The sequence below is a fragment of the Muscardinus avellanarius genome, assembly GCF_963383645.1.
Source record: "Muscardinus avellanarius genome assembly, chromosome: 2".
Taxonomy (NCBI): Eukaryota; Metazoa; Chordata; class Mammalia; order Rodentia; family Gliridae; genus Muscardinus; species Muscardinus avellanarius.
Window position 1 is genome coordinate 155,378,238 of NC_137787.1, and position 23,099 is coordinate 155,401,336.

A 23,099-nucleotide genomic window follows, 5' to 3' on the forward strand; every position below is an offset into this window, starting at 1 on the left:
AGTACAAGATAAGCCAGGCCCACGTGTGGTGGCACACCCATGTAATCCTACAACTTGAAAGGCTGAGACAGGAAATTCACAGGTTTATGAGCATCCTATGCAACTTAGTAAGACCCAGTTTCAAAATAAAAAAAAAATAAAATAAAATAGGGCTTTGGATGTAGCTGAGTGGTATAATACCTCTGGGTTCAATGTCCAGTGCCACAAAAAAATATGGTATCTAACTGCCATTCTAATTTGCATTTCTCTGGTGAGTAATGATCTTTTAAATTTTTTTCATATACCTAAAGGCCACATTTATATCTTTTTTTAAATCTATTTGGGGTTTTTTTTGCCACTTTTTAATCACATGACTTGTTTTTTTTTTTTTATATTGAGTAGTTTGTGCTTCTTATATGTTTTAGATATTAACCCCTATCAGAGAGTTTGGTTTGCAAATATATTCTCCCATTCCACAAGTTTTCATCTTACTCTGTTGATCTGTCATTTACTTTGCTACGCAGGCATTGATTAAATTTGAACCATGCATTTGCCAATCATGGACAGCCTACTAGCTCACTGTTTATATGACTTAGGACCTCCCATCAGACCAGACCAAACAAGGCAAATATCTAAATGCATCCTGTCAAGAATCTCCTTGGCTTTGCTCTGTGCTCAGCCTATGGAAGCCCACTTCTCATACTGCTAGAGTGGACTCTCTGAACCTTTTTCAGTTTCGTATACTGCCCAACTTATCAACTGTTCTTTGTTCAAACAAACTCTTGTCAGTGTATTGTGTGTTTCTTTTTGAGAAGTAGTTCTCTGTGAAGAAGATGGAAGAGAATGTATCTCACCAGGATCACCAGGCCAGAGAACTGAACAGTGGAAGGCACCAAAGAACTGTCAAACAAGCCCATGAAAGATCTACCATTTGGAGGTCTGCATCTTCCTAGGCAGGTGATTTTCAACTGTATAAAAATAGCTCATTCACAACTTTGTAGAACACCTGCTCTGTCTTTCAGAGAGAGGGAATTAAATTAGGGAATGTATAGCAATATCAAAAGTCCACTGAATCAACCCAGAAGTCCTGAGGAGTTATGGAATATGATTAACACTTATCTAGAAATATAGCCAGTTGACAATATATTTGGGTACATAAACATATGTTTTTGAATATGTACTTTTTTGATAAAAAAAGCATAAACATTAGACAAATTTCAAACAAATGTAATTCCAAAATGCTTGTTAATTATTCTTCTTAGCCAGACATGGTGAGGCACGTAGCAATCCAATTACTTGGGAGGCTGAGACAGGAGGATTCAGGTTCAAGTCCAGCCTCAGCTACTAATGAGGCTCTCCTCAGCTTAGTGAGACCCTGTTTAAAAGTAAAGAATACAAAATTACGCTGGAGGTGAAGCTTGGAGGTAGCCTGCCCTGGGTTCAATTCCCAGCACCACACAAAATAATAATAAAAAAATTGAATTGGAACCAAATATTTGCATTCTAGTACTGGCCAAAACACTTAAAAACTAGATCAATTACATAACTATTATGAGCAGTAGGTCTATGTGAAATAAAGAGTATTAATGGATCTAAAATGATCCATTGAAAGGAGTAAAGTATGCTATTTTATCACTTATAGTATTATAAGACTTTCCAAATTCACTATTCAACTCTCAATTTTTGGTAGAGATGTTATAAATGAAAACTTCACATTATATCAAATATTATTTTAATCATTACTTGCAAAATGTTTGCTAAGTTGATTTATTTTGTAATATTTTAGAATATTCACCCAATGCCTAAACGTAAAATTTCATATCAAAATAAGAAAATTTAACATATTTTCTAAAATTCCTTCAGCTCTAAGAATTTTCCTTCATTCTTAGCAACCTTTTATTAGAATTGTTAATATATATGGGCTTTGTCTAATATAAATTTTCTACCACAGCAAATGAACAGTAATAAAACTGGAGCAGAAATTTAGAGAGGGGAAAAATAAGAGGGAAATAAAATTGAAGATAAACAAGTAGCTGAAAATTCAGCCAAAGAAGTAATCAAGAGTTAACGTTTTATTCATCTTATTTAATGCAATTTTCTAATAGCTATATTTCACATGTGGATTTGATTGCCAAAAAAAGACAAAACCTTACAGTTGAAGCTAAAATGTTCATAGATAATAAAATAGGAGGTTGTCACTTCCTGCTTCAGATGTGATATGAAAGAATCACTAATCTGAGATAAGATAGTTGAAGAACTTCTTGTTACCTGCTCTGAATGTGAACTGTCTTGAAAGAAACTGCTCCCAGGAGTCGGTTTCTTGGCAACTTAGTCCATGGCATAAGTCATTCTTTGCTGTTTTATTTTTCAAGCAGGTCTGGCTGAAGCATTGCTGGAACAAATCATAACAAAAGAGTCTCATGCTGAGTTTGTGATATTCTGTTCCCATCCAGTTAGTATGTGTTTGATTGAAGGATAGGTATTGGGTTATCAACACCTGGTATTGAAAAGTTCTTTTCTTTATCCACAAACACAGGTTATCTATATATGCAACTCAAATATTATTGATAAACACTTTGTAACATAAACATGATAAGAGATTGCTAAAGTAATCGAGCAGGAAGCAAGGGGGTGGGACGAGGAAAATTTTACATCAAAATCATGTTCACTTCTCCCACTGAGGCTACAGTAAGTAGGAATCATTTTAATTAATCTTCCATAAAATATCTCAGTCTAAATGAATTCAAAGGATTTCAGTTCAATCCATAAACACCACAAATACCACCATGAACTAGAGCCAATACTATACCCTTAAATCACTGAGACATGCAGATAAGAAGATAGATATACACATAAAAGAATAAAGTATAGTAGAAATCAATTATAGCAAAGTCATTTTTCTACCATAAGAAAAAGTTACTACAAGAAGAATAAATACTACAACAAAAGAGATCGTGATTTTTCTAATGATTGAAGTATATAAATTCTTTCTTTATTAAATGAATTTCACTCAAGGTGAAGTGGAAATAAATTGTCCCCCTTGCCATTAATACAACTGTTCTAAGGATCATACCACCTTCACTGAAAGATAGATTCACTACCTCATGTCTCAAACAATCAGCTCTAATTAATAGGGCAGTTAAAATTACTATGATGTTTTCATATCTGAGATTCAATATGCAGATGGTGCTGAAAGTTTTAGGGTACATCTGCTTCCAAATAAAAGGCTGACAAAGGCGCTCTAGCTTTATTTGTTACTTAAATATTTAACAGAGTACAGAGATTTAATATGTAATTTTGCAGGTGAACATCACCACCCAGCTAATCCTACTGTGGATATCTTTGTATTTCAGATCAGAGTACTCTTTCTACCCTCTTTAGATTGTTGTTGGTGGCAGCTGAACACATAAGTAGAGCAAAGATGTATTATTAGAAAAAATCTGGCTTATTATTTAATTATCAATGGTTGGTTGAATTCTCAAAGTAGAATAAGTATGGCTTTGATAAGCATCCAGAAGTTTTCAAACTGGTCTTAAATAATAATATCACAAAATAAAGCTTTTCTGAATATTTCTTGTCTTTGTGAAGCTCTGTTCTTTCTCATTCAACCTACCTAAGATTATATTGTGCACAAATGGGCTTTAGGCTGTTAATATTTCAGGGTTACTAAAGTATTATGTATAATATTTATTTATTATTGAAATAATTTATTTTTTGTAGTAGTGAGGATTGAAGTCAGGGGCATTCTACCTTAAAGCTACAACCCCAGCCCCATTTTTTATTCTTTTATTTGAAACAAGTTCTCACTGAGTTGCAGAGAGTCTCACACATGGCTGAGGCTGGCTGCAAACCTGCGATCCTCCTGTCTCAGCCTCCCAAGTACTGGGATTACAAACGTGTGCCACCAAGCCTGGCTAAAACAATTTATTTCTTCTTAATAAAAATAATTTTAAAATAACATATAAAATAAAATGTTATAATAAAAATAACATATTTAAACAATTTTAAATATGTTTGCAGGTAGTCTTTGACACAATGTTTCTGTATCAAATTGACATTCCAATCACTGGGCTTTGAACAAAACAGATTGTCCCCCCCTTAGTATGAGGCCCATACAATCAGTAGAAGGCCTGAACAGGACAAAAGGATGCTCAGCAAAATCCTTTACAGCAAAATCCTCTCTCTCTCTCTCTCTCTCTCTCTCTCTCTCTCTCTCTCTCTCTCTCTCTCTCTCTCTCTGTCCCCCTCCCTCCCTCTCTCTCTTCATCTCTCTCCTCTCTTCCTCATCTCTGTCTCTGTGTCTCTGTCTCTCTTCCTATCTACACTATTGCTTTTTTGTTTTTCTGGAGAAATCTAACATAGAGAGCAATATGTAAGAGAAAAACAGACCAATATTGAATACAAAATGTGTGATATATGTGAAAATTCAGCAAATTGGATAGTATGCAAATATTCAATAACTTAGTCTGTCCATAAAATTAAATATTATTGGATTGAAATTTACTCTAATGTCTGATATACAGTACCTTATGCTAGCAGCATTAATTCAACAGAAAGTAAAAAATTATCTTATTTTTGTAGCTATAACCAGTCATGAAAGAACACCTTAGCCGGGTGTGGAGGCGCACGCTTGTAATCCCCGCGCTTGGGAGGCAGAGACAGGAGGATCGCGCAGGTTCGAAGCTAGCCGCGCGCTGGCTTAGGAGACCCTGTTTCCAAATAAAAATGTAAAAATAGGTCTGGGAGTGTAGCCCGGAGATAGAAGGGCTTCCAGGAACCCCAACCCCAGTACCACCAAAAAAACAAAACAAAAAAAAACACCTTATAAAGTAAGAAAATAATGGTTCAGTGTTGGAGTATATGAAGATAGTTTTAAATATTAAATAACTCTGTCTAGTTTTAAGATAATGGTATATGTGGAAATAAATATCAAAAATATAATTGATAGAACATTTTGTTTTCATTCAACTAGTTCACAAAACAATGTTATATATTTTATTCACAAATATATGCTAACATATAAAATTTTTTGTAAACTGTAAAACAGAGATGCAGATGTATAGTGTTTATAGCTATATATAGTCATTTACTGAACAATTTTAGCTTGTTCTGTTAGGCACTTAAAGCAAGTTTATTTTTCTACAATTTTCTTTACAGCTTTTCTGTCCATTAAGGATATCTTAGGCAAATCCTATAGATTAGAAGTCATTTTCAGCTACAGAAATCCAGGTTAGTTCAAAACTCCAGTCTAACATTTCACAATTTTAAAATTTTTTTATTGGTACATTGTAGTCACACATCTTAATGGGGTACAAGATAGTGGAGACATACATGCACACATCACCCAATTAGCCCTTACTCGATTCCCACCCCATTCCCTCCCTTCTCCTTCTTTCTCATGTTTGGCTTAGTGATTGACTTTGATATGTTTGTGAATGTACATCATGTACATTAGGGAATTTCCCTCTTTCCTCCTCCCATCACCCTCAAAGTGGGTAATATTGTGACCCTACCCACGAAATATATTGTTCAAGTCCCAATCCCCAGTTCTTGAGAATGTGACATTTTTGGAAAATAGGTCTTTACAGGTATAATCAATTTAAGATGAGATCATACTGAGAAAAAAATAAGGTCACTAATCCAAGGACTAATGTATAGTAAGAAGAGGGAAATTTGGACTCAGACTCACAGAGAAGAATATAATGTGATTATGAAGTCATCCGTCTACAAGACAAGGATCAGCAGACATTTCCTACAACCACTAGAAGCCAGGAAGAAGGAGAAAAGCATTAGTCTCTAGCATAGATTACCAAAGTTGAAGATAACCTTAAAGAAGGGAGCACTAAAATGGTGGTGGGGGATGGTAGTAGTTTCAGGTGTAACTGGTAGCATTTAATAGAAAAAAATAAGGGTGAAAGAGAGGGATGGTTAGCTCTGAGTATTTTTCAGAAAAAAAAGACAGTAAGCCAATAAGTTTGGAAATCTGTGTGTCTAGAGCCTTCAGATAGATAGAGCATGGCTCTACTGATAGATGTTCAACACTCACTGAGCCTCCAAAACAGTGAAAGAATACCTTTCTGCTATTTTAAGCCACTCATTAGGAGGTAATGTGTTCTGGCAGCCTTAGGATATAGCTTTCAACTTTTTCCAAATTTTTACTGTAGGGGAAGTAAACCTTTACCTATACACTCATAAAGGGTACATACTGGGTATGAGAACCAAACTGATATAAGATAAACTAATAAGAGAAAAGCATATGCATTTTACATGACATAGGATCTCTCATAAAAAAGAACCCAAAAAGTGACAAAATTCAAGCTTTTTATTAAACAGAGATAATGGTGGAAAGACAACTAAATTGTGTGGGGAGGCTAGAGGAAGATAAGAATTATTTTAGTAAGATCTGTTTGCATAGAATTCTCTGGGCTATGATTCCCCATTGAACATTTTTTTTCCCTAGTACAGGAAGAGCATCTTTCACATGGGGGTTTTTATCTCTTGTTTACAAAAAGAAAAGGGCAGATTAGAATGCCCTTATTGCATCTGCTGTTTTGTTAAGTGCTTTCAGTTCAAAATAATAATCCTTATTCGAATGTGTCTCTTAGAAAGGTGTCTTTTGTCACTCTTCATTATAAACTTTCTTGATAAGAAATACCCTAGTCTGTTCAATCTAATGAAGAGAAAAAGAACCACAGACAAGTCCACATTTCATATTTCTTGAATGAAGAAGAGAGAAGTGTGGGAACAAAAAGCCTTGGCTTTCTAGTATTACTTTTTCTTTCCAATTCTCACAAGGTCAGCCCCCCTACTGAAAACAGCCACTTGAAGCTAATCTCAAAGCTTCCAGTACAATTTTATTTGACCTTTAGTTAAAGACCACCTCTACCAGGCCACTAACTTTGTTCCATCCCCTTGGGCTGGCGCAAAAGCAGGTTTCACAGTGTTCCTTTCATTGTGCAGCTTGAGACTCTCTAACACGTTCATCTAAAAGAGACCAACCTGAAAGTGCCAGGCAAGGCAATGACAAAATGTATTTCATCCATTTTTGAGAAAAATATGCAGGGAAGAAAAATGATGATAATAGTTTGTTTATGTGAAAACTATGTTTTTTCATGCTAAGTATTATGTTTATAGAGTCAAATACATGTCCACCAAAGTGGAAGTGAAGCATGTTTCTTCAACATATTTTTTGACATGGAAAGTGAGTGTTTTATTGGCATTACATAATTTAACCTCACATGGTGGCATCTGGAGTACATTACCAGCATAACATGCAAAGGTGAGATTGTCCAGAAATTTGTATACCAGAGAAAAGCAGTCCAAAATGATTCAGAAAAGAGACAAGAGCAAAAAAATGTGGAGGGGTTGCTTTACGTCACATAAATATAGCTGTCATTAATATGATACTGATTAACATTGCATAAAATCCAAGCATCCTGCCACCCAATTTGTTAAATGCTATAGTTTACATATCACGTTGTTACAGCCAATAACATGGAAATTCTGATCTGCTTGCTCAGATATACAGTACTAATATCACCTCAGATTATCAAATGGATTCATCCTATCTATTTTTCTCTATCTCTTCTATAGCAAAAAAACATGTTCAGGGACACACACACACACACACACACACACACACACACAATTATTGCTTGAAAAGCAGAGGGCTTTGAGATACAGTGTTGACTCTGGAGCTGAACTACCTGGATTTTAGTTTCAGTTTACCATTTACTATTGTGAAAACAATATCTTAAAAATAGAGATTACATAGTTCATATCTTACATGTACTATTGTGACAGCATTCAAAAGGATAACACATGCAAAATACAGCCCAAGGCAAAGCATAATGGTTACTAAATGTCAGATATTATCATTCTCACGTATATGCTCGGTTATCAATGTATGTGTGTATGGCCAGTAACATCTTTAGCTTTGTATATAAATATAGGGGTCTGTCAGATTAACAAAGGCTTAAAAATTTAAGGAAATTATATTAATTTTTCCTTTAAAAGTACTGTGAAATGAAACCAAAGAAAATCTGAGTTCAAACTTAATCAAATGGTCAGTTAATTAATAAAGTCTGGTCCATTGACATTGGAAAATTTTGTCAGAGAATCCAACCTAGATAAAACAATATTCCCTCACTGGTCTACTTTTGGACCATTTCAGTCATACTGTGTATGAAAGGAGGAATAATGTGATTAAAAGCAAGAAGCAACTAAAGCATAAAGAACTAAGGAAGGATAGCAAGTAGTCAGTTCTTCAGGCTCAACATGTTGTAGCATAAAACATACTAGTCCTGAGACAAATCTCAGCTTCCACTCACTGGCAAGGGATAGGAACTCTCAATTTCTCTGAGCTTCCATGTGGGATCCGTGGGTTCCGATTTCAACATTACAACAAAGTTTTGTTTCATATTAAATGAATAAGTGTATGGGAAAGCACTTTCTAGGATTCTTCAAAACTAAAAAACAATAATAGAAATTATTATTATACTCATTGTCAGAGATCTTCTTAATGTCATATTTAAAGATAAATAAAACTAGAAGTACCAATTCAGAGAAGTTGGACTTTCCACTCTAGTCCAGGGAAAGCCCATGATAAAAATTTTAAGTTTCACAATTAAAGTAGTATTTTTGTGTTTGCATGCAGCACTGGAAACTGAACCCAATGGCATTCTTCCTTTGAGCCAAATGCCTGGCCCTTTTAAATTGTTTGCTTGTGGTTTTTTTTTTTTTGTTTGTTTGTTTTCTTTTTGTGTGTGTGTGTGTGGTACTGGGGGTGGAACCCAGGGGATTTTCTATCTCCAGGCCATACTCCCAGACCTTTTTTATACTTTATTTGGAAACAGGGTCTCACTAAGTAGCTGAGGCTGGCTTTGAACCTGTGCAATCCTCCTGTCTCAGCCTCCCAAGCGCTGGGATTACAAGCGTGCACCACCATGCCTGGTGGCTTGTTTGTTTTGAAAAAGGGTTTTTCTAGGTTGCTAAGAGTCTCATTAAATTGCTGAGATGGGTCCTGAACCTGTGATCCTCCTGTCTCTACTTCCCAAATACTGGGATTACAGGTGTGCACCACCATGCCCAACTCAAATTAGTATTTTAATAGGTTGATCTTATGGTTATGTATGGCCTTGTTTTTATTGGGTTATGTTTTTCTTTTTATGAGCCAGGTGACATAAAAAATAAAAAGCTACACAGTATGTTTTTGCACCTTAGAATTTACTATAGAAAATACACATTACAAAGCAACTTATAACATTCACGAACACGATTTCCTAGCTATCAATTCGCTTCTGGTGCTACAAATGAAAGCACTCATAAGAAGATGGTCTTAAAAATTTTTTAAATGGATTTTTTATGTCATAATAGTGTTTGGCTATATTTTCAAAGAGACATTATACCCTTTCTATTGATATAAAAGCACTGTATTTCTCTTCTACCATAACTTGTACTTGGGTAATGAATCTTAGTATAGTTCAAACTATTCACAGCCCCTCACTATATGTTGATTTTTCCTTCCCTCTTTATTGCAATTACAATTACCTTTGTGATTTTTTGAACAATGAATAAAAATGACACATGTCACTTTAAAGTAGAAGCTATAGCCGGGCGTGGTGGCGCACGCTTGTAATTCCCGTGCTTGGGAGGCGGAGACAGGAGGATCACGCTGGTTCGGAGCCAGCCTTGCTGGCTTTAAGAGACCCTGTTTCCACATAAAAAATGTAAAAAAAAAAAAAAAATAGGTCTGGGAGTGTAGCCCATGGGAGTGTATCCAGAGTAGAAGGGCTTTCAGGAACCCCAGTACCACCAAAAAAAAAAAAAAAAAAAAAAAAGAAGCTATAAACCTCATCTGTTTCCACCATTTCTTTTCTGATTGTCATAATGTCTCAGTCCACATTTTCAATGCCATAATCCAAAGTAACTGACTACATAACTTAGAAGAAAGAAGACTAATTTGCTCACAGTTTTCTTGGAGGTATGGGGTTTAGTCCATGTCAGTCCAGGTTACATCTGTGGATCTCAAGGAATGGCAGCAGTTAGCAAAAGAGAGAAGAAAGCAAGCCTCTGCTTTCATATCATGTTGGCTGGAACCAAGAGTGAACCAGCAAGGATAATCAAAGAAAAAAGCACAGTTCCTAAGGCCACACTCCCAGGAATCTACCTTCTCTAAGTAAACCAATTACAATGGATCTACACACTAATAAGACTACATCCCTCTTGATCTAATTACATCAGCTCTGAATATTAGTACATGATCTCTTCTGAGGACAATCTAGATCTAAAACAGCAAACTAAATAATAAAACAAATAAATAATAAATAATAATGGGTAAAGAAAGAGAAACAGTGTTCACACTTTTTTTTTTGTAGTTGCAATGACAGAACTCTTTCAACCTGTTTCACCAATCAGGCATGGTACTATAGCCATGGTAATAATAGCCATCAGGACTGCTAAAGAACTCAGTCAAATCAGTGACAGCATCTTGCTTCTAATGTTACCCTATAGGGAATGGACTTATACAGAAAACATCCTCCGACACCAATTAATCAACAGCAGTCTCACTACAATAACCACACCCCTGAATCTGATGGCTACACACTCCCACCTCATAAATCTGCCAATCCCCCAAATCCGCCCTTCCCCAAAACCCAAGAAAGGATAGATTCACTGCTTTGCTTGAGAAGTATGTGTCTTATCCAAATCACTTTCCCTTACTTAAATAAGTAATAAATTCAGCTGTCAGGCTTTTTGTTTCAGATATTGAGTGTTCTTATCTTTTGACGTGTGAAATAAACAAATGACTAGATAGAGGCTAATCTGTCAGCATGGGTGCCCAGTGAAAATGTGGAGCCAGAGCCATGGTTGACCCTTAGTGGGCATGTAACATGAATGAGAAATAACTGCTACTCATATAAGACACTTATATTATCAGACAGCTTGTTAACACAGAGTAGTTTATAACTAAACTGAATTATGCAAACTGGATGTCTAAGTCACAACTATCAAAACTGCACAAAGAAACCAAGCAGTGATAATTCACCTCCAACTCTTCATAAAGGCTGAGTTGTATGTTTGTGCGTGTGTGTGCGTGTGTGTGTGTGTGTGTGTGTGATTATATTTCTCTTTCTTCATCAAGTATAACTATTAATTTTTCATGTTTTAGCATAATATTTTTGAAAATCTCATTTCATTTCATTAGAAAATTGTTTTTTCTACAAAATATGTGATTTTCAAAAATTTGCACAAAAACTTTACTAAAACAATAATAACAGCAACATGAGTAAAATGTTAAGTTATGTAAAAATATGGTATCAAAAGAAATCAATATAATACATAATATATTATCTAGTTGTCAATTTTCAATTCTGAAGTGATTTTCTCTCACCAAACTTTGCATTCTATTCTAAAATAAAAACATATAAGAAAATTAAATTTGGCTTTAAAATGTGCCACACTTGACTAAAATGTACTTGTGACAAAAGGAAATATTATGGATGTGATTTTAACCCATTTGATATATGATTATTTTCTAATTTATCACTTGACTGGATCTTGGTATTTATTTCAAAAAACAGTTAATGATAATATTTTAGTTATCATGAAAACCTTCTGATTTACTTAACAAATATATATTCAGGCCATAATATATGTAAAATACTGGACTAAGTTCTATTATTTCAAAATAAATAGACTTACCTTCTAGTCTAAAAGTTAAAGGAGAACAGTTAATGTATAATCAAAATGTTAGCATGATAAATGGCATCAGAAAATTTAAGTGAAATGATATACAAGATCTGAGAAATAAGAAGTCACAAAGCAAAAGAGGAGAGTTATAGAACAGGTATTTATTTATTTATTTAGTGGTGAGAGTGCTAGGGATTGAATCCAAGAACCTTCTACTACTGAGCTACAACCCCACATCATTATATTCTATTTGGAATAAAGTCTTGCAAAGTCACTGCATGCTGGCCTTGAATCTGAGATCCTCTGATCAGGTATATTTAAAGGAGGCCTTGAAAAACAGGTAGGAAAATCACACATGAGCCTGGTTCTGACTCATATAAGCAAGACAAAATCACTCATCTCTCCAATGCTGACCTGATCTAGCAAGGTAGAACTGTTGTATAGTTTTATACAATAGTTAACTATTAAATATTGTATCAGTAATATGAGTTGCCATTTTTTGATGGGTATCATCAATACCTTCTGAAATTTAGCAAGAGGGCAGGACAGAATTTATGTTTTAGGATCTGCTCTCAAATTTTATCCACTGACTTAGGCAGCATAATTTCACCCAACTACCACTTCTAACAAACCTTAGTGCAGTAGAGATTTCAAAGCATATATGTCATTGAAAATTAAATCAGGGTCTATACAGCTCTCTGAATTGTTGGCCTATGAAGGCTCAGACTTGTCAATAACTTGAATTAGAATATTTCTCAGAGTAGATTCACTTATGTATTTTATTACTTCTCTATGGGTCAGAGTTTGAATCTAAAGCACTGAACCTCAGCTAGGGATTAATAGTGGTGAAAATTGTAGTTAACTAGATCTGATGGAGTGGCCAACTGGTAAGGCTCGATTATAGGCCTCATAATTCACTGGGAAAATTCATTAGTCAACATTTTCACTGACACTCCTTTCCAAGAAATAGTCAAAACACAGTTCTATGGCCCTTTCCTACAATTATTTTTCTCACTTGAGAAATTACAGGACAAAGGGATTAAAAGAAAAGCAAATCCTTCACTTTATATCGCACCTACAAAAGTCAGCAGCGACATGAGTCAGGGAAATTTCCTGAAGTTATGATGAAATTTATAGCAGAACAAAAGCCACCTGGACCTATTATTTATTTTGCAAAGCAAAGTAAGACCTTTAAAAAAAAACCCTTCATATTCAATTTTATTAAGCAATATTAAAAAGCAATAGAGCTTCCAGGACACACAGGAATATACTGCACATATCATTTATATGCAGTTGTGCATAAATCATTTCTCTTTTTTTTTCAGATGAAAAGAATCAGAACTCCACAGTATTTTCAAAAAAATACCCACTTTACTCTCCAGAATAGCCTATAAAAGAATGCTTATCAAATTCTCCAGAATAAAAATCAGAACTAAATATGAAGACTTTGCCATTATGGCCATCTTCAACCCTTTGACTTAGTGGAGTTAATATTATTGCCATAATTATTACTTAAAATAAGTGGAATAATGGCTGTGTCCTGGGGAAAAATGGTAAATGAACTATCAGAATCCATGAATGTGAATGGAACTAAAGTCTAAGCAAAATTTTTTAAAGTTTCCTGGCTAACAAACTCATTGTGATCAGCAGCCACTTTCCAAAAAGAGACACAAATAGACAGTCAGCTCCCTACATTGACTACACATAGGGGCCCAATCTAGAAGAAAAATATTGACTTCAGATTCTGATACAGTAGTTGACATAAGCAGATCACTTAATGTTCCTCATTTCTTCACGTGAAAATGGGGTCAATTACTCATTCTAGAATTCTTCAGGCAGCAAATTCAAGAATGTATGTAAAATCAGTGTGTAAATAGTGGAATGCACATGGTCACTATTACCACACCTCTATAGTCATCATGAGTTCAACTTCTTGGATGCATTGTTTATCATTTGACTCCATGCATATTTTATTTCTAGATCACCTTTGCCTTTGACTTTCTTGTCACTGCTAGATAAGCTCCTACCCTACCTTTTCTTAGTCTTTCTGCCTGTAAAATTGAGTTCATCTCCATTAGTCACAAATATTTGTAAAATACAAAAATGTTTCAAAAGTTTTCTGAGATACTCAGAGCAAAAAGGAGCCTGCAAATTCAGAGAGCCAGTAAGATTTCCATGACATGCAATTATTACTGCATCGCTCTGAAATCTGTAGGGCTTTTCTATCCTTAGGATACAAGCAAAATAAATGGATGAGGGTTACTGGGTCTTTGAGAAGAGTTCCAAACAGCCATCTCTTTACATAGACTAGGCCAGTGCCGAATACAGGGACTTATAATTCCATTATGAGACCGTTGAATGATGCTGTTTTTTTCTGCATGCATAATGAACACATTATCTCAGGTTTCCAAGCTCTCTTGAAACTAGACATGTGACATTTAAACTGGGAGTAAGAAGTCACTGGAAAAAAGGGACTCTATGCAACATCATGAAAAAGTTCAAAATATTTCCATCTTTAGCCAGGTACATTTAACAATGTGAGGAGAAGAAGAATGCAGCTGTATTTCACTTAGTTCCCAGTGATTCCAGCAAGCTTCAACGAATTAATCAAATTCTGGCTTTGGGGGAGGAGGGGTAAAGATTTACTTAAAATCAAATTGATCTGTTGTTCTCATATTATCACTGGTAAATCTATATTTACTCTGCTTCAGGGCTTCCGAAGAGTAATAAATTGTCGCCACTCCTGCAGTCTGCCTGAGTCTCCAGTCACACTTGAAATGAGTTTAATATTTAGGGCCCCTTTCAAAAGTACTGTTGCTTGCAGACACTCTGTCGTAAAGTTTCCCACAACAACAACAAAAAAATGCTACAGAAGAGGCAAGATTTCATGAAGGCAGAGCTGGATTGTAAATTATCTTCTTGACTTTTGGGGACAAGGAAGATAGTTTCATGAAACAAAAGCAAAATTCCAATGAAAAAATGGGGAGAGGTGAGTGTGTGTGTGTGTGTGTGTGTGTGTGTGTGTGTGTGAAAGAGAGAGAGAGAGAGAGAGAGAGAGAGAGAGAGAGAGAGAGAGAGAGAGAGGCAGAGACAGAGAGAGAAGGGGAGCATCTAATTCCTGTCTGAAGTAATATTTCCACCTAGTGGGAAAAGTTTTCCTATACTCTGCCTTTCCTTCCTTTTGATGGACACTGACAACGACCTGTTTGAATACATCCCGCAGGTGTTGCTTAGAAAAGCTGCAAACATCACTCAGTCTCCTTATCATCTCGAGAGACTGTTGTTCTTTGTCCCTCAGGAGACAAGGTCTCTGATAAAACTTCAAGCCTCTGATTTTTAAATATAGATTTCTACATTTAAAGAGCACCATGGTGGCTCTTCCTACCAAGAGAGCCGGATTGCTAATTTGACATATTAAAATGAACCTTTTGGGCTGCCAGGGGTTAACCGTGTCTGCCAGCCAAGCCAGGGAAAAGGAACTGACTCCCAGAAGCCTCTGCCAGCTAAATTAATCCTGGAGCTTAGCATCTGGATGCTTCACCTGCCAGGCGAGCCCCACTAGGTCTTTTTCATCACTAGGCCAGATTAAAAGAGAATGATGAGCAGAAGTGGTTCTGCTCCATCAGTGACAAGAAGGAAAAAGGCAAACAGATTTCTAAAATGGAAAGAAAGAAAGCCCTTCACTGAGAATGAGCTCCCCTCCCCATTCCCCCCAAGTGCTCATGTCCTGGAAACATAAGGCAGGGTGCCTCGTGCTATGTCCAGACCCTCCCTGACCCAACTGCTGGAAAGACTCGAGGAACATAAGAAGCCACAGGGCAAGACATGCTGAACAAGTCCAAGCCACCTTCAGGCTGCCACCTGTCAAGTTTTCACCTGAGCAGACAGGATTTTTTAAATGTGTTCTTTGGTTTCAGGCTGCAGGCAACATTTGTCAGAAAGCCCCCTCCCCTTCTTCTTTTTTTTTTTTTTCTTCTTCTTCTTATTTTTCTTGACTTGTTTGTTTTGAACTTAACAGAAAATCAAACTTTCCCAAATCCATGTGCCCTCTTGATCTTATAGTCTTCAGAAATTCTTTAAGCTCCAGGCTTCCTTGCCTTCATAGGTGTTTGTTTTTTGTATAAAATACATTTTAAAAAATACTTGTATTTCTTATATGTTGTTTTAAACATTAGAAATGCAATTATATTATGGAGGAATTGCTCAGAGCTGGAAAAAACAGTGCATTCCTCCTATCTAGATGAATTTGATGGGGGAGCAAAGGGCTCAGAAACCAGGGGGGAGGGCTGGTAGGACAGACCTGATTTGCTGGGCAAGTACCACAAAGAAATAATGAGATCCCAGGAGAAGTGGAGCTCTGATGTAGGGAATTGAATCCTTTTCCAAAGCTTTCATAAGACGTGTTTTTCTTTCTACTTCCAGATAAAGGTCTGCGTAGAGTAGAGGGGAAGAAAGAAGTAAGGGAGTAGAAGTATTTGATGAAAAATGGAGGGGAATGGTCCAATGATCTGCTTAGGTTTCAGCTAAGGTTTCCTTCAAAAGTATTATGAGCCATATAAAGAGTGAAGCTGTCTGAGACTTAAAGAATAAACTAGGATAAAGAAATGCATTTCAAGGGCAGTTACCAGATAATATTCTTTCTATTTAGCAGACACAGCTAAAAGTGGGTGGCAAAGAAATCATGTATTAAGTCTCTGACTAAGAAATCGTGTTTTCTAAGTCTACAAGCTAATAAATGAAATATCTAAAACTAAAAGTGAGTATCTTGAGAGTGGATGTGTGCCCTCTGAATAATAGCAACTACCAAGCCAGATCTGAAGTTTCAAATTCACATCTTCTCTGCAGGATATAAAAATCAGTTTTAAATGTGAATATCCAAATCACTCTTACAGATGGTTGAATCTAAAGACAGTTGACTCTTAGTTAACTTTTAAAAATATCCAATTAGCCTACAAAGAAATAAAATCTTCTTCAACTTCTTTTCCTCTGCTCATTACTGTATGTGATTCTCTTATCTTTTGTGGAACCATCTATCCTAGTTTGTCTCCTCTTGTTATATCTTGGTGGGATTCTTAACAGCCTCTTTTATTTTTGCATGCCTTGGTTTGGATGATGCTAATGTTTTTCTACTTAGAGAGTGCTGCCACGTTCTGATATACACACTCTGAGGTTGGGGGACAAGGGCCAGTCAGAAGCAGAATCCTGGGTTGAGGCATAGGGTCCTCGTAGGGTCCATAAGGGAGTGCCCATGCTGAGCACGATCAGAGCCAGCAAGCCATTGTACCCATAGCTCCTAGCAGACTCCTTCAAATTTCATAAAGTTTAGTTAAATGTTTTTAGTCCCATCTGCCAAGTTGTGAAGAATTATTGAGTGGCCAACTTGAAACCTGAAGGATAAAGAAGAGAAAAATCCCCAAAACCCAAGGTCATGACAGCAACAGAATTCAGTGATAGAAAAGCAAGGGAAGAAGGAGCTAGTCACCATGAGTTCCTCCAGGAGGTTGCTCACTTAGCTTCTGGTCTTAGATCATCTGGGTCTTGTTTACTGAAGAAATCTGTAAATTCTTCCATATATCCACTAAATAGAAATCCACACGCATAGGAACACGAGAGCATTCTATAAGATACTTCCCAATCCCTGTTATATCTAAGAATGCATAGATTTTTTTTAATGTAGTTAAGCTAGAGTGAAAATTACAATAAAAGAAACTTGTCATTTAACACTAATGAGATAAAATAAGCATATGCTAATTTAAATAATGAAGGTAATAATAAGTGATAAGAAATAATCAAGAATAATTTAGGCCATTTACATTACTCAAAATAGATACATATAGTTGTTAAAGGCTCAATGTAAATATTACTTTCTGGATTTTTAAAAACTTATCTAAGAAGTATGTGGGATAGAAGGCTATTTCCAGTCATTTAAAAGCAGACTGGAAGCCCTAAATGTACTCATTCAGTTAACAAAAATTACAATAACATGAACAATGCACTAGTCTTTAAATAGTGATCAAACACATAGCATAGAAGATGCTTAAAATTCATAAGAAATATATAATATACATGCATACAAACCTATTAACATTTAAATGTCATAATATACAAAACTCTCATACCCTTTATTTCTCTGGATAGCATGTTTTACAGGTAAACAAAACCACAGTCAGGGAAGTTAAGAAAGTGATTTAAAATCAGACATATAAGCAGAAGAATTGGAGTTCAAACCCATGGTTTATAACCCACAATTATTTGGAAATAGTTTTATTTTTCATACAATGGGCTGCACTCACCAAGTATGTGATATCAAATTCCACTATGGCAGGATTTTAGAAGAACAAATAAAATAAAGACTAATTGCAGGGCATGTTAATTTGATAAAGTTCTTGAGTTTCTATTTTCTTTTTTGCAAAATAGTTTCAATAATTATAGCACTCAATGACTTTTCTCTCTCTCTGTTTTTTCTCTTTCTCTCTTTCATAGTATTTCACAATAGAATACTCTTAAAAACATGCCAAGTTTGCCGGGAGTGGTGGCGCACGCTTGTAATCCCCAGTTGCTTGGGAGGTGGAGACAGGAGGATAAGACAGGTTCTAAGCCAGCCGCGCTGGCTTAAGAGACCCTGTTTCCAAAATTAAATAGGTCTGGGAGTGTAGCCTGGAGGTAGAAGGGCTTCCAGGAACCCCAGTACCACCAAAAAAAAAAAAAAAAAAAAAAAAAGCCAAGTTTTATTCACATTAAAAACAAGAAATAATCAATGACTCTATGAGCAATTCTATCTAAATACTATCTAAATAAATAATTTCTTATTAGGAATATACTAAGTTGGAGGCAGGGGGCATGTTTTTAGGACCATCCCAGTGAAAACATAGAAACACTTCTGAATTTCTTGTTCAGTTTCCCCTGGCCCTGGTCCCTTATGCTCTCTCCTCTGAATCGCCCAGATCTCCTCCATGAATCAGAAGGTGAAGGATTAATGCTGGCAGACACCTGTTTTAATGCTAACATCAGTGACTGACCTCTGTCCCTGCTTCATTGGAGACACCCCTGAACAAAAGAGAGAAGATTCTATCTGTATATTTTCAGTTTTTCTTTCTAATGTAGCCAGAGTCATCTTGCCAGCATCTACCTATGCTCCTTTGATAAATGCCCATGTGAATATAGTACCACTTTTTCCATTTGCTGCAAAATAATAATGCCAGAAAAAAAAAATGTGGCTAGGACAGAAAGTTATAAAAATATGATGCTTGACCTCTAGGAACATTAATGCAGCTATAAATTGATTGTTCTTCACCATTGTGTGTGTGTGTGTGTGTGTGTGTGTGTGTGCACGCGCGCACGCGCGCTCGTGTGTGGTTTGTTGTTGCTTTTTCTGTTTTTTGGCAAGTGAAAAATTAAGTAATTTTCAATTATCCAGAAATTTATTTCCTCAACTCATAGCAATATAATTGAACCAGGAAATAGATCCCCAAAAGCCAGTTAAACCACATCACAAAAAGGATGTCTAAATTTCAAGAATTTCATACACTCTAAGCACCAATAACACTTGCCTTCAGTTTAAAACCTGAGGATGCTCAAATAATTTGCCAAATGGAGAGTAAAGATAATTCAAGATAATTCAAGAGAAACTATCAATACTGTTTGTAGGCAAATTTCATATTATGACATACATTGGGGGAGAAAGGATCCAAAAAAGTATACCACATGAGAAGATAGTATGTACCTTAAAAACAGAGAGAGGTTAATTACTAAAAGTGAAAAAAAAACATTTTGAAAAATATCTGCTACATGAAATGATAAAATACTGGATTCTTTTCTGTTGGAAACTCACTTTTAGTCCACATAAAATTCAAGAAAACGTGGCTCTATGAAATAATATGTTATTATAATGTTAACCTTTAGGCAGAAAGAAAATTGAGTGTATTAGACAAATTAAAAAAGGGAGTTAAAGTCAGGCATAGTGGTGCATGCTTTGTTATCTCAGCATTTGGGAGGCTGAGACAGGAAGATTGTGGTTCATGGACAACCTCAGCTACATAGTGAGGTCCTTTGCAACTCAGGGAGACCCTGTTTCAAAATAAAGAATAAAAAAGTAGGGCTGGGGGTGTAGTTCGAAAGTCTGATGCTCCTGTGTTCAATCCCCAGTAAAGCATAAATAAATAAATAAATAAATAAATAAATAAATAAATAAACAAACAAACAAACAAACAAAAATAAAAAATGGAGTTAGCCAGACATAGTGAGCATGCCTATAATCCTAGTACTTGAGAAGCAGAGACAGAAGGATCCCGGGTTCAAGGCCAGCCTCAGCAACTTAGAGAGACCCTCTGTAATTTGATGAGAACTTGTTTCAAAATAAAAAATAAAATGGGGCTGGGAGTGTAGCTCAGAGATTTTATAACAGGGTCTCACTAAAATGCATAGGGCCTTACTAAGTAGCTGAGGCTGGCTAAGAACCCATGATCCTGTCTCAGCCTCCCAAGTTCTGGGATTACAGGCGTGAGCCATCATGCCCAGCTTGAAAACTTCTTAATCTTACATCTTATGTTGAAAAAAATCACAATTACAGAAAATTGTCAAGAAACTAATTACTAAATTGCATATCAAACATCTTGGAAGTGGCTAATGCTGCTCAAGAGATTATTCTGTTTATTTCTAAAAGCTTTTGCAATAGAAAGAAGAAAAAAGAATAAAAAGGGGAGGATAAAAATGAAAAGGAAAGGAAGGGAAAAAGGAGAAAAATGTTAGCTAAGTTTTTTGTTCCATTAGTTAGGAAAGAAACACAAAATTAATGATTAGAAAGCAGAAGAAATCGATTCTTTATTAAATGCAGAAGTGAACAATTTAAGGCCAAAACCAAAAGGTAGAATGAGCCAATTCAAGAGTAGGTATTTTGAGAAAAAAATACTTAAAATAACTCTTTTCCATAAAACAATAATTTAAAATAAAATTCTAACATAAAAACTTTAGAATAAAAAGGAATATCAAAATACAGAAATAATTAAAAACAGCATACTTCAGTCTATGCTAAGACTTTGAAATATCAGTGAAATATACAATTTTTATAGAAAATATAATTAACAAAAATTAGATGCCATAGAAAGAATTAAAAAGCTAATTAACAACCTCTCAACAAAAATGTACCTAATAAATCTATTGTCCTTTATAAAAAACTATTATACTGCCTAACTCCTCTAGAACATAAAAATGCATGTGCTTTCCACTTTATTTCAAAATTTTTGCATAATCTTAATAATAAAACATAAAAATAAGCAAAATAAAAATTCAGGAAATTTTCATATATCAAACTAAATTAAAAATTATAAATAAAATCTTACATATTATAGCATTTACTTTAAAATTAGTCACTATGTTGAAAAATTGAGTTTTGTAGTTCAATAAGTTTTTATTTTATATAAAAAAAATCTGGTAAGATATCAAATAAGTAGTTTAAGAAGGGCATGGTGGGCCGGGCGTGGTGGCGCACGCTTGTAATCCCCGCGCTTGGGAGGCGGAGACAGGAGGATCACGCAGGTTCGAAGCCAGCCGTGCTGGCGTAAGAGACCCTGTCTCAAAAATATAAAATAGGTCTGGGAGTGTAGCCCAGAGGTAGAAGGGCTTCCAGGAACCCCAGAACCACCAAAAAAAAAAAAAAAAAAAAAAAAGAAGGGCATGGTGGTATACATCTGTTATTACAGTACTTGGAGGTAGAAACAGAGGAATCTCAGCTTCAAAGCCAGCCTCAGCAACTTATGGAAACCTTCAGAAACTTTAGCAAAACTTTGTTTTAAAATAAAAAGATATAAAAGATTGAGATTGTAGCTTAGAAGTAGATTGACCCTGTGTTCAATACCCAAACCAAAAAAAAACAAAAACAAAAACAAAACTGCCAAAACAAAAACAAAACAAAACAAATTGCTTTAAAATAGTTAACAAAAGGTTTTAATTCAATAGATACTAAAAGGAATTTGCTAAAATTTCTAACATGTTAATACAGATACCCCTTCCCCCCCCCAAAAAAAAAATAGGGAGAATAGTCTACAGAATATCACAAAAATATTTCAGACCTTTCTTGTATAAATCTGCTATACCGTATCAGTACATAGGGCTGAAACCTAAGTGCTGGCTGAACCCAGCTGAAAAGCCACTCCATCCCCTGCTGAAGTTACTTGATTCAAACCAGAATCCTCACTTCTATCCGTGTACAAATAAATGCTTAGGGAAGCTTACTGGCAGCAGCACTGTCATTACCCATGTGCAAGAAGCAACATCAGCAAGCAGCTTTTCCACTCTCTCATCCAGAAATTGTCTCCAACGCAGACAGCTGCCTGGACAGGGCCACATGTTCTCGAAGGTGGCCCGAATTCTAGGGAGGAGAATAAAGTTCCTGATCCAACTCAGGACAATACTGGAAATGCACACTTTTTCTGGAGCTCACTTTGGCATCCTTGGAAGTGACCTTTGGGACTACACTGCTGTTCTGACCTCTCTGTCTGCTTTCTCTCTTCTGTTTCACAAATGTCACTTCGAGGGTATTCCTGTCGGCCAAACGTCATCTCAGCATCTGCCTTCTTAAGGAAACCGACCCAGGACATCATCGTCTGTAATATCATTATCTTATTCAGTGCTTCGCTCTAACATTTAGGGTACATATTACCTCTTGGGGCAGAGACTTGGAACTGTTTCAAAAACAAAGACATAGGTTGCCACTTTAGGACTAAAGATTCACCTTTGTCCTGCTTCTAACACATTGCTCTGAGCCCCAGTTTCTCATTTCCAAAAAGTAAGAGAGTTGATATAAGGAATTTCTAAGCTCTTTTCCAGCTCTAAAATGCCTTGTGATGAGATCTTCAAAGATGTATATTAGATTTAGAGCTTTAATAACCATACAAGAATTTGGCTAATTTTCTAAACAACATATTAATATAATTATTCAATAAAAATTATCAATTTGCAGTTGAACTTAGAATGTTACACAGGAGCCAAAAGAATTAGAAGAGAAAATGAAATCATCTTCATTCATTTAACTACTGACTCACATTTTCCAACATATTACTAGGGGACTACTATGTGCCAGGTATTATGCTCCCATATCAGTAAGTCATTGTCCCTAGCCTCTAGAACCTCACAAGGTAGTAAATAAAATGGGTACCTAAAATAGCATAATAAATATCTATTAATATGTTCATCAATTAGATAAAATAGATTCTGTGGGACCATAGAAAAAAACACCCTATTCAATCTGAAGGACACAGGACTCATCTCTCAAAAGGGTTGACAGCCCCAGAGGTAGAGTGAAAGCTATCCCAACAGAGGAGGCAGTATACCTAAAGACATAATCCCCAAACTCGGTATGGTGTCTGGAGAGCATTCTAGTTCTTAAATATTTGTTCTGGACACTTAGCGTATGTCTGAAGGTATGGTCAGGA